This window comes from Lampris incognitus, chromosome 2, assembly GCF_029633865.1.
Source record: "Lampris incognitus isolate fLamInc1 chromosome 2, fLamInc1.hap2, whole genome shotgun sequence".
Lineage (NCBI taxonomy): Eukaryota > Metazoa > Chordata > Actinopteri > Lampriformes > Lampridae > Lampris > Lampris incognitus.
In genome coordinates this window covers 37,091,681-37,103,143 of record NC_079212.1, presented here as the reverse complement: position 1 = coordinate 37,103,143, position 11,463 = coordinate 37,091,681, and the positions used below count along the sequence as shown (strand labels likewise).

The 11,463-nt window shown below is 44.6% G+C and overlaps 1 protein-coding gene and 1 non-coding gene across 3 annotated transcripts in view; one reads left to right on the top strand and one right to left on the bottom strand.

The window, feature by feature from the left end:
- Window positions 1–8,459: 8,459 nt before the first annotated feature.
- trnac-gca (transfer RNA cysteine (anticodon GCA)) lies at window positions 8,460–8,531 on the bottom strand. The gene has a single exon. It is a non-coding gene; the product is annotated as a tRNA-Cys (tRNA).
- A 766-nt stretch (window positions 8,532–9,297) lies between these two features.
- Window positions 9,298–11,463, top strand: part of LOC130108529 (cryptochrome-1-like) — a 48,284-nt gene continuing 46,118 nt past the window's right edge. For both annotated transcript variants that reach the window (XM_056275498.1, XM_056275499.1), the window contains exon 1: window positions 9,298–9,439. The gene's annotated coding sequence lies outside the window, so the exon portion shown is untranslated. The remainder of the gene's footprint in view (window positions 9,440–11,463) is intronic.

Below are 11,463 nucleotides of genomic sequence, written 5' to 3'. Positions count from 1 at the left end.
CATGGGGTGCAATTTCTCCAGATTACCTCAACAAATTAACAGCTAGAATGCCAAAGGTCTGCAATGCTGTAATTGCTGCAAATGGAGGATTCTTTGACGAAAGCAAAGTTTGATGTAAAAAAAATCTTATTTCAAATACAAATCATTATTTCTAACCTTGTCAATGTCTTGACTCTATTTTCTATTCATTTCACAACATATGGTGGTGAATAAGTGTGACTTTTCATGGAAAACACGAAATTGTTTGGGTGATCCCAAACTTTTGAACGGTAGTGTATATATATATAAACAAGGGATATCCATAAGTACATCAGAAAGAGGGCCCCTCAGGATGAATTCCTGAGTGAGTACTTCAGGCAGCAGAAGACAGAGAGTGGGGTTGGAAGAAGACGAAGAGGTACTATGGAAGATCAAGCCCCTCCATGGGATGTACCATCAACAGATAGAAGACATGGCTGATATCAAGAAATCCTACCAGTGGAAGGACTGAAGGACAGCACAGAGGCTCTGATCATAGCAGCACAAGAACAGACACTCAGGACCAGATCGGTTAAGGGGTCTACCACACCAGACAAGACCCAAGACGCAGGCTGTGCAAATATGCCTCTGAGACAGTCCAGCACTTACTAGCAGGGTGTAAAATGCTAGCTGGGAAAGCGTACACTGAAAGGCAATACCAAGCTGCTGGGATAGTGTACAGAAATATCTGTACTGAATACGGACTGGAAGTCCCCAAATACAAATTGGAGACACTGCCAAAGGTGGTTGAGAATGGCAGAGCTAAGATCCCGTGGCACTTAATTCTGTGTGTGAATTAAGTAATCATAAAGTGCTTTGAGTGGCCGTTGCAGCTATAGAAAAGTGCTATATAAAATGCAACTTGAGTGATCGATTGATTGATTGATTGATTGATTGATTGATTGATTGATTGATTGATTGATTGATTGACTTCAAGTTCCAGACTGACAAGCAGGCTAGAAAAGCGCTATTAGTCAATGGGCCAGAGCCCAAAATTTCCTATTTCGGTACACTCAAGGTGGCAAAACTTACTTATAATTTTTGAAAGGATCCATGTCTGTAGATGATATTTTGGTATGATAACCATTCCTGAGTGGCAGCTGTATCACAGTTATCAGCTCATGAAGTTAACCACCCCCTAAAGTAAATTGCATTTTAGACGCTGGTGCATATCCTGGTTTAGCCTCATGGTCAGGACATTTTTCAATGTCCTATAATATTGTCTTTGGTATCATTTTAAAGGGGACCTTCTTAGCTTTCATTCAAGCCCTGTTGTGGATATTTCTCACAAATATAGAGGTCACTTGAGCTCTTCAACCCGTCAATAACACACATCTTTCTGCAATGTTCGCCTAAACTATATACTTTCTTTTAGCCCTGTGGCATCTAGGAATATCAGGGACACAAAACACAAAAACTGGAATACTCACAGGACTGTAAAGATTCAGGAAATGTATAATATACCCATACTATTTCATTGTGTGAGGTGATTGTGAACCTTAAATTAGAAGGGCATTATTACTAAGAAACTAACTAGACCAAAGCCAGTTAGTCCATGGGTCAGACCAGATATCGATATCACCCAAGGTGACACAACTTCACTGGTGCCATTTTATTTGGTACACTAACAGAAGTAAAATAATACATGATAACCTTTCCAAATGAGCAGCTATTTCATTTTTCTTTCAGGAAACCTGTTTCTGTGCCTCTCACGATTGTGTATTTGCCCAGATTTTTACAAAATATAGCATTTCAACACCCCTGGTACTGATTAGCCTAGCTTAAACTCTGGGACAGTACTGTGTACTTCCATTCATTGTGCTAAGCTAGGCTAACGTGCAGCCAGATAGCTTTCTACTAAACAGATATAGAGGAAACTGGTATCTATCTTCTTGTCTCACTCTGGAGAAGATTGTAAGCTAATTTTCCATAATGTTAGCATGTTCTTTTAATGTATATGTTAATATGATTAGTTAAAGTGGCTACGAGGAACTTTCATCTTGTGTTGATTTTAGCGGCCTCATGTGGACAAAATACAGCTGTTGCATAGCAACTAGGTAATGTATCTATTTGTGGCTATGTAAGATAAATAATGGTAATATGACGCTGGTGAAGCAAAGTAAACTTTGTTTTAGTAGTTTTCATACACCTAAGTTACATGTATTTGTTTGTATGTGGCAGGTGAAAACTGACTGAATATGGCCACTGGTGAACAAGCAAGTTTTTACCCAATACCAAAGCGCCCACGGGTGGAGTGCATTATCCACTGTTCTGATGATACAGATAAGCTGGTTTCACTACAAAGTGTCGACTCATGGAGAACTCTGCTCAGGGCAGCTCAGATACGAAATCATGCACCAGTTTTGAAACTGGCAAAAGACATTCCTGAGGGACAGATTCCAGCAATCTACTACCACAGAAAGTGTCGCAGTATCTTCACTATGAAGCAAATTCTTGATGGCCTCCTTGCAAAAGAAAAGAAAAGTTGTGTCTCTGCTGAAGAGAAACAATCTAAGAGAGTAGCTCGACATGCTCCAAGTACATCTAGGACTTATGATGCAGAGTGCATATTTTGTCAGAAAAACAGCAAATATTCCAAGAGACAGAATACGAGAGAAGTACTGGTGCAGTGTCGAGAACTGCGAGCTGATGCAAAGATCAGGAGTGCAGCCACAAAGAAAAGGGACAGCAGAATCCTTGCCATTGTGAGTAGAGACCTTGTAGCAGCTGAAGGGCACTACCACAGGTCATGCTATAGACTTTACACCAAAGAAGAGGTTTCCAAAGGAGAGGTTGCCAGCAATGAAGATGATGATGCTGCAGCCCAGTATGAAGCTGCTGTGAATAAGGCATACAATGAGCTGTTCCTCTTCATCAGGATGGAGCTTTTTGGCAATCCTCAAGTGATGACAATGACTGATCTCTCTTCTAGACTGGTAGCTTCAATGAACTCCCAAGGCATTGCCCAAGTCAAGGAATCAACCAACAAGCACATAAGGCGAAACCTGGAGAGTGAGTTTGCTGGAGCCTTGCAGATATTCCCTGATGAGAAAGGAAAATTCCTCCTCTATCCCGATAACTTGTCCATGAGGGAACTTGCCAAAGAAAATCAGTCTCTCAAAAGGGAGCTGCAGACCCTGAAAAGTGTCAGTGCACAAGATGTTATAGCCAAAGCAGCCATCAAATTGAGAGCAGACATTAAAAGTCAAGATGTTCCTCAAACCTGGCCGCCTGACGTCAAACCAGAAGCAGAATGTCCTACCATTCCAGAGTTGCTCATTATCTTCCTGTACTCTCTACTCACAGGCTCAAATGATCCTGATCATGCATCCCAGAGAGTGCAGTGCCTTCTGCAGTCATTTGGCCATGACATAGTATATGCAGTGACATGTGGAAATACCAAGCCTTCCAAGCACATTGTTCTGCCATTCAGTGTCAAATCGTTGACAGGAAATGTAGAGTTGATAAACATCCTCAACCGACTTGGTCACAGTGTGTCCTATTCACAGATGGAAGAGATCAACACTGCCCTGTGTCTCCAGAAACTCTCATCATCAGGGAGTGGCATTGCCCTTCCAGCTAACATCCATCCTGGCATATTCACAACTTTAGCCTGGGACAATATCGACCGTCTTGAAGAAACTGTCAGTGGTGAGGGAACATCTCACAGAGTCAATGGGATTGCTGTGCAAGCAAAGCCAGTCAACCCACTTCCTGTCCAACCCATGCCCACTGTTCCCAAAACAAAGAAGAGAAGCATTGATGGACCCCCACCAATGTTACCAACTTACAATGCTGGACAACGGGTAGGGCCACCACAAAGCAAAAAGTCAGATGCCGATACTGCAGCCAATACTAAGCTTGCCAGAGAGAAAAACCTTCTTTGGGTCCTAGCACGCATGTCACAACAAGAAGAACAGTCAGTCAGCAGCTGGACAGGCTTCAACATCCTGACTCGAGGAGAGATGACGGTCAATATAGGCTATCTGCCTACCATCAATGCTCCAGCAACACAAATGTCTACTGTCAACGAGGTGCTTAACCAGTCACTGAGCATCATGCAGTGCTTAGGCCTGAGGAAGACTGTCTGTGTCTTTGACCAAGCCCTGTATGCGAAGGCTGTCGAGATCCCATGGAAACACTATGACAAGTTCCATGATATCATCGTTAGGCTTGGGGTATTCCACACCATCTGCACACTGCTGGCAATAATAGGAAAGCGTTTCCAAGATGCTGGACTCAAAGACCTCTGCATTGAGTCTGGCATGATTGCAGAAGGCTCAATTGCTGGTGTTATGGATGGCCGCAAGTACAACAGGGCAGTGCGACTACACAAGCTCCTGTATGAGGCTCTCATGCGACTGACCTTGAATGGTTTCCTGTCCTGGTTGGAAGAAACTCACAGGAATGACATGGTTCACCTGAATGAGACACTGAAGACCATTGACAGCCTTGGGAAAGAAGTCTCACAACATGCTTTGAAGGAGGTCCTCGAGAACAGCTCTTGTACACGCATCATGGATCTATTTGAAGTCTACCGTGAGTTCCTTAGAGGTGGAAACGGCAGCCTCTCGAACTTCTGGATGTCCTATTTGGACATGGTTGAAATCTTGTTGGGGCTCATCCGAGCATCCAGAGAGGGAGACTGGATGCTACACTTGGCTAGCATTCGAGCAATGATCCCATGGTGCTTTGCTTATGACAGGATGAATTATGCACGCTACCTCCCCTACTACTACGCCCAGATGTCTGAGCTGCCCATCACACACCCAGATGTGTACACAGAATTCATGGAAGGAGGCTTCTCAGTCCAACTGGGCTCCACCAATCCCTTTGGCCGAATCCCTGTTGACCAAGCTATAGAAGAAACGGTGAACAAAGACACCCAAACAGCTGGAGGGACAAAGGGATTCAGCTTGAAGCCAGGAGCTGTGACCAAATATTATCTCACAGCTGAGTATAGAAGCATGTACCTCAGACAGCTGAGAGACCTGACAGGTCAAGGCAGGTGCAAATGGTCTCATCCAGATCTACAGAGTCCAAGGATCAAGAGAGATGAAGCAGATGTCCAGTCTCTCATGGACCTTATGGAGAATAACTGGCTCAATCCTATGTCCCCTGATGAGATTGATTTGGTTAGCCTCTCCACTGGCAACATGGCTCCACCTGATGTGACCATAGATCTCTTGAGAGCTCTTGAGAAAGGAGAAGAGGCCTACCAAGCATTCCAGCAAACAAGGTTAGATGCAGACCCACCACCTGTGAAATTCCACGACAAGATGACCAAGCAAAGTCTGAAAACATTCTCCAATGTCAGCACAAAACAAGCTCATGGAAAGAAAGCACAGGATGTGGTTCTGAAGGCAGATAGAAACCTTTTCAGTCACATGATCCTGGTGGCTGAAAGCAGGAAGGTGAATCTGAAGGATGTCCTTGCCTACCCATTGGGCCCACTACCATGGGCACTGGCAAATGCTGATGGGTCCTTACGAAAAACAAACAAGGCTGTTCTTGCCAGAGTGCTTGAAAAGAATGTATCTCCTGCAGAAGACATCCCAATCCCACCTACTTCCGTCATTGATGGGATGAGCCTGGTCCAAAAAATGAATGGCAACAACAAAACCTTTGCACAGGTGGCAGAGTCAGCCTTGACCCAGGTCCTCCATGAGGGAGCACAGAGTGGGAGGATTGATGTTGTTTTTGATGTCTATCACCAGACTTCGATCAAAGATGCTGAACGACTGAACCGGGGTGGAGACATCACTCTCCAGTACAAGAATCTTGCAGGGGGACACCACGTCCAGCAGTGGAGAAAATTTCTGTGCAGTTCCTCCAACAAGACCAGTCTCATCAAGTTTCTGGTGGAAGAGTGGAAACTCCCACGATACAGAGCTATGCTGCATGGCAAGGTGTTGTACATGACCTGTGAGGAAACCTGCTACAAGTTGACAGAAGATGGGTGTGAGGAAGCAGCAGAACTGCACTCCACACATGAAGAAGCTGACACCCGTCTGCTCCTGCATGCATTGCATGCAGCAAATGCGGGCTCAAAGTCAGTTATCATCACAGCTGAGGACACTGATGTCATGGTGCTTTGTCTTGGCTTCCAGAAGGACATCACCTGTCCCATCTACCAGAAGTGTGGGACTCAGAACCGCACACGGTTTGTCGACATCACCAAACTGGCAAGTTCACTTGGAGACAGCATCTGTGACAGCCTAATTGGCTTACATGCCTTCACAGGCTGCGACACTGTCAGTGCATTCGCTGGTCGAGGGAAGCTGAATGCCCTGAAGATAGTGAGAAAGCACACTTCCTGCCAAGAGACTTTTAGTCAACTGGGACAGACATGGAATGTGAGTGATGAGCTGTTCCAGAAAATTGAGCAGTTCACCTGTCGGATGTATGTTGCTAATAGCAGCACTGCTGAGGTGAACAAACTGCGTTACCAGCTCTTCTGCACCAAAAGGGGAGAGGTTGAGTCCAGCCAGCTGCCACCATGTAGAGACTGTCTCTTTATGCATGTTCAACGAGCCAACTATCAGGCAGCAATATGGAAGTGCTGTCTGCAGGCTAACCCTGTGGTGCCAAGCCCTACTGAGTATGGATGGACAGACGATGAAGGCAAGCTGGCCATTTACTGGATGCGCTCCCCACCTGCACCAGATGTGGTCTTGGAAATGCTAACATGCAAGTGTGTGCATTCATGCAAAATGCCAAGCTGCATGTGCCTGTCAAATGGACTTCCATGCACAGACATGTGCAGGTTACAGACCTGCAGTAACCAAAAACAGCAGGATGGTCCAGAACTGGACTTTGAACTTGGGGAGTCAGATGATGAGAGAAACGAGCAGTTTGATGAATGACAGTGTGATGATTCTGATGGTATTACTGTGGTAGTAGTCTATTGATGCACAGGATGTTGATTCTGGACTTGGTTACCCAGAGCTTGATAACAATAATGTAACCATATTCACATATACCCATTACCCTACCCATTATCATTACATATACCCACTAATGATATGGGATTACATGTATCATTGACTAAGTATATGTAAATGTCAATGTTGTTTAAAATATTAAAATAGTTCATTACCTCACTATGGTATTCCTTTTTATCATGTATTTTGATTGTGTATTTAAACAAATGTATAGAGACCAGTTTGTGACCTAACTGGCTTTGGTCTAGTTCTCATTTAAGGCTCACAATCACCTCACACAATGAAATAGTATGGGTATATTATACATTTCCTGAATCTTTACAGTCCTGTGAGTATTCCAGTTTTTGTGTTTTGTGTCCCCGATATTCCTAGATGCCACAGGGCTAAAAGAAAGTATATAGTTTAGGCGAACATTGCAGAAAGATGTGTGTTATTGACGGGTTGAAGAGCTCAAGTGACCTCTATATTTGTGAGAAATATCCACAACAGGGCTTAAATGAAAGCTAAGAAGGTCCCCTTTAAAATGATATCAAAGACAATATTATAGAACATTGAAAAATGTCCTGACCATGAGGCTAAACCAGGATATGCACCAGCGTCTAAAATGCAATTTAGTTTAGCGGGTGGTTTACTTCATGAGCTGATAACTGTGATACAGCTGCCACTCAGGAATGGTTATCATACCAAAATATCATCTACAGACATGGATCCTTTCAAAAATTATAAGTAAGTTTTGCCACCTTGGGTGTACCGAAATATCGTCTGGCCCATGGACTATATATATAAAATGCAACTTGAGTGAGTGAGTGAGGTGCTGGTCAACGAACCAGACATTGTGGTGGTCGACAAGCAACAGAAGACAGCAGTAGTGATCAATGTAGCAAGTAATCCCAAGCAACGGCAGCATCAGGAAGAAAGAGCATGAGAAGCTAGAGAAATACCCAGGGCTGAGGGAAGAACTAGATTGCATGTGGAAGGTGAAATTCAGAGTAGTCCCAGTGGTAATAGGCGCACTAGGGGCTGTGACCCCCCCCCCCCAAACTGGGAGAGTGGCTCCAGCAGATTTCAGGAGCAACATCGGAGGTCTCTGTCCAAAAGAGTGTAGCTTAGATACTGCGCAGAACCCTCAAACTCCCAGGTCTCTGGCAGAAGACCTGCGCTTGAGGAAGGCACACACCAACCGAAAAAGGGCGAGAGGGAGATATATTCAATTCAATTCAAAACTTTATTGCGGACTCAGGGCCCATAACAAAGACAAGGGGAAAAAAGAAAAACAAGAGAAGAAAGAATAAAGCCATAAAAGATAAGAACTGCTCTGAGAAACGGCTGAATAGCCAGGAAAAGTGTAAGCCGTCCATTATCCAACCCGCTTATCCTGCTGTCAGGGTCGCGAGGATGCTGGAGCCTATCCCTGCAGTCATTGGGCGGCAGGCAGGGAGACACCCTGGACAGGCCGCCAGGCCATCACTGGGCAAAAAAAAATTTTTTTTTTAAATCAGGGGGCACCCGGATTTGAACCGGGGACCTCTTGATCTGCAGTCAAATGCTCTACCACTGAGCTATACCCCCTGCTGCAGTGTTGGCCGTTTGTCTTAAATTGTTTGTATTGGCAGGCGGGGAGACACCCTGGACAGCCCGCCGGGCCATCACAGTGACTGCTGGGATAGGCTCCAGCATCCCCGCGACCCCGACAGCGGGATAAGCGGTTTGGATAATGGATGGGTGTTTGTAATGGCAATACGTCGGCAAATGTCGCTTAAGACAGCACACATTTGGAGCTCGTTTGTGTTACATTACGTATTTGTGAATGCAAGACACAGTGTTTTAAACAGAACATCAGAAAACGTGAATACAGCTTGACACGTCCGTTGCCTTTACACCTGACAAAACGCGCCGTCCTACATTAGACTGGTGTCTGTCTTGTAAACGGCAGACCACTGACAATGTCCAACCATCGCAAATCTGATATTCTGATATCTGCGACGCCCCATTCCTGATATGGTTCTCTATCCGACTCTGCAACTCATGCCATCCGACTCTCCTTTTACAACGACAGCCCCTCCCCCCCCCGGTGACGTCGTCCGTGTTGTTCACGTCGCCTGTACCTCTGCCTTCGCACCATATTTCTCGCTCTGCGTTTACGCAACGATATGAATGGACTTCCGTGTTTCCATGCTTCCCAAACGTGACTCTGCAGTCCACATATGACGCCGCGCCGACCAATGGGAGCCGAGAGGCGGGGCCACGTCGTTCTTCACGCCGGGTCGGCTGGAGGCGGCTAAGAGTGGGGCACATGCGCAGTACACCAAACTCTTATGAAACAAAGTAGTGCGGCTGCAGGTACCGAGGCAGAGAGACCCACTGCCCCGGCTATAACGATCCACCCTGCTGGCAGCCTTTCTCCACCGCAAAACAGGGAGGAAATGAGTCTTTCGTTGGGTTTGACATAAACACCACCTCCGGTGAGGCAACACAAGGTAAGACAAGGTGCAATTTCTGTCCGGAGAGTTTTGTTTCAGGTGGGATATCGGGCGACACTTTGGTAAACAGCGCCACCGTTACATAAGCGTCGCTCTGGTGGCCCCGTTTTGGTTTATGGGCATGTTATTTCCTTCCCATAGACCCTGCACTTTGTCACCGTTTTAGATATGTAGCTATTCGTTAACGTAAAGATCACACTAATCTGTTAATGCTATTCTTTGTTAAAAGTATTCGCATGTCATTTTTTTTCTCATTTAGTTCGCAGGAGTTGTCATTAAGGCACGAAATTAGCCACTGTCAGAACAGACCGTGTGACCTAAATTCCTCGTGGACAACTCCGATGAGCGGCTTGGCACGCGAAATTTAGCAACAAGCCGTAATTTCATAACAGTCCTTATTCAATCATATCTTGACGTTTTTAGGTTCTAATGATATGTCACCAATGAATGACTGATATTCAGAAAGCAAAGACGTCCGCTGTGTTCTGCAGAGGATGCTTATGTACAGAAGAAGGGGAACGGGATAGAGGAATTAATATTCTGTTTAAACACGGATCATTTCCTTGTTTTTTTGCAATAAGTGAGCTTTGAAATAATGCTAACAAGCGTCTGTTGACTGTTGTGGTCTGATGACATTGCTTGAGGGAGTCATAATGAAAAACCAGTGATCCCTTTATTTCCTGTAAAATGGGTGACGGCTTATGCCAGCATTACACACACACACACACACTCTCTCTCTCTCACACACACACTTTTATCATTATTATTTGATAATGTTAGCTGTCATGATTGTTATGTTTGGGTTGACATTTAAAAAAAACTAGCTTTAATTTGTAGTAATACAAAAAAATTGTAATACGTTTGCAGCGTTTTCCTGTAATTTCTTCAAATCACAACTACAAATTTCACAGCTGAGATTTTGAAATGCTGATTTACTAATGAGAAAAATAGTGTTGCTTCCTTGCCCAGTAAAGAAACCTTCTGTGCTTTCCATCGTGAAGAAAGCTGACCAGTCAATAATTGAGCTCAGTCAAACAAACTATCACTGCTGGCTAGATGCCAGCCCTTGGGACGAATTGGAAAAATGTCAAGAGATTGTCATTCCTCACTTTAACAAATACAAAAACTATGTCCAGTAATCAATTTTTAAAATCTATTTTAGTTGTAAATAAAGGCTTGTGTTCTTTCTAGACTTTGACAAAAAGTGTTTTATCCATATTATTAGGTCTCCTACCCGTTGAGCTGATCTGTAGCCTCTTGTTTGTGAGACTGATATAACAGTGTTGCAAAAGAGGCTTTTTTGAGACATGGTGTTGACCAAAAAGAAAAATGTTGATCTTGAAAATCCCCCCTGAAGGCTATTAGCAGCTACAAGTAGAGAAGGTGCTCCATTTACAAATTACAGTTTGCCACAGGGAGGTGCAAGAGGCTGGAACACTTGAGAAGCAAGCTGTTGAAAATGAGCGAGCAGTGCCCTTATTCAGCATGATATCACATCCAGCCGCAGACTCCGACCCACCCAACTGTTGGTTTTACGCATTTTATTTAGAGTTTTTGGCTCACTGATGCTGATGTTGCTTCTTTTTGTGGCTCCAGTGTTAATGTGCCCATTTTCAAAAGGTATTTTGCATCTCTTTACAAAAGCATTGAATGGCATATTCACTGGTGACTTGACATGAACTGAGCTGGTCAACTGGCACTCAGTCCTCAGTCCACTTCTGAGTCAGTCCGACGCATTTGGTCCATCAGTGCCTTTCAGTCAGACAACCACTGAGCAAGCTGGTCATCAGCTGGCCAACTACATAATTAGCTTGTCAGTCAGTCATTCAATGACAGAGCCAGTCTGTCAGACAACATGTAAGTAAGCCAGCGCTCAGCCAGCCAGCTATAAACTTAGTCAGTTGGTCAGTCCCTGCCAGGGCCTCTTTTCTGTGTTTCCATTGCCATCTGCTGTTTGGTAGATTAGCCAGCTCCACAGGAACATGTTGGATGGAGGTGTTAGATGCATTCACATGCAGTCC